Source organism: Salvia miltiorrhiza, chromosome 4, assembly GCF_028751815.1.
Source record: "Salvia miltiorrhiza cultivar Shanhuang (shh) chromosome 4, IMPLAD_Smil_shh, whole genome shotgun sequence".
Taxonomy (NCBI): Eukaryota; Viridiplantae; Streptophyta; class Magnoliopsida; order Lamiales; family Lamiaceae; genus Salvia; species Salvia miltiorrhiza.
In genome coordinates, this window is record NC_080390.1 from 33046889 (window position 1) to 33047723 (window position 835).

The following is an 835-nucleotide window of genomic DNA, read 5'->3' on the forward strand; positions in this document are numbered from 1 at the left end:
GCCGCTGGACATAATTAGCATCTTCAAACTGCGACACATCAGGTAAACCCGGCTGCTGAGGAATTTTAGCTAGCAGTGCCTTTCTTTCCAACTCATACTGCTTCTGAAGAGCTTCCTATTTCTCCTTAAAATCATCTCTCTCCTCATTCACAGCTGCAATTCTTCTCGTGGGATTTCTGTCATTCGGCCATTGATAACTGTTGGAGGCCATCTCTTCTATCACACGATAAGCCTCCTTTGTATTTCTATGGAGAAGATAACCACCTGCAGTAGCATCCACCATACTTTTTGTCAGACCAGTCAAACCATTACAAAAGTGAATGATTTGTTGATCTTCCGTGAAACCATGTTGTGGACAATTCCTGAGCAACTCACGAAATCTTTCCCAAGCATCGTGAATGGTCTCATCTCCAAACTGGGAAAAGTGAGAAATCTCTGCAATGATTTTCTGAGCTTTAGAAGCAGGAAAGTATTTTGCTAGGAAAGCTCTACACAAATCCTCCCATCCAGTAATAGCACCTCTGTCCAAACTCTTGAACCACTCCTTCGCTCTGTCTCTGAGAGAGAATCCAAACATCTTCATTATGATGGCATCAGGTGGCACTCCATTCTGCTTAATAGTGTCGCAAATATCTAGAAACTGAGTGATGTGAGCATGCGGATTTTCAGAAGCCGCTCCACTAAACTGTTCAGCTTGCACCATGTTTATCAATCCCGGCTTCAGCTCGAATGTGTTAGCCTGCACAGTTGGTCCCCATCTGCCTCCTTGAAATTGATCAACCCGAGGCTGATACATGTGATTCAGTGGTGGCTCTGGTGGAGGAGCCCGGTTGCG

The 835-nt window shown here is 44.9% G+C and overlaps 1 non-coding gene across 1 annotated transcript; it reads left to right on the forward strand.

The window, feature by feature from the left end:
• The first annotated feature begins 341 nt into the window (after positions 1-341).
• LOC131024031 (small nucleolar RNA R71) lies at positions 342-448 on the forward strand. The gene has a single exon (XR_009101626.1). It is a non-coding gene; the product is annotated as a small nucleolar RNA R71 (small nucleolar RNA).
• Positions 449-835: the final 387 nt, after the last annotated feature.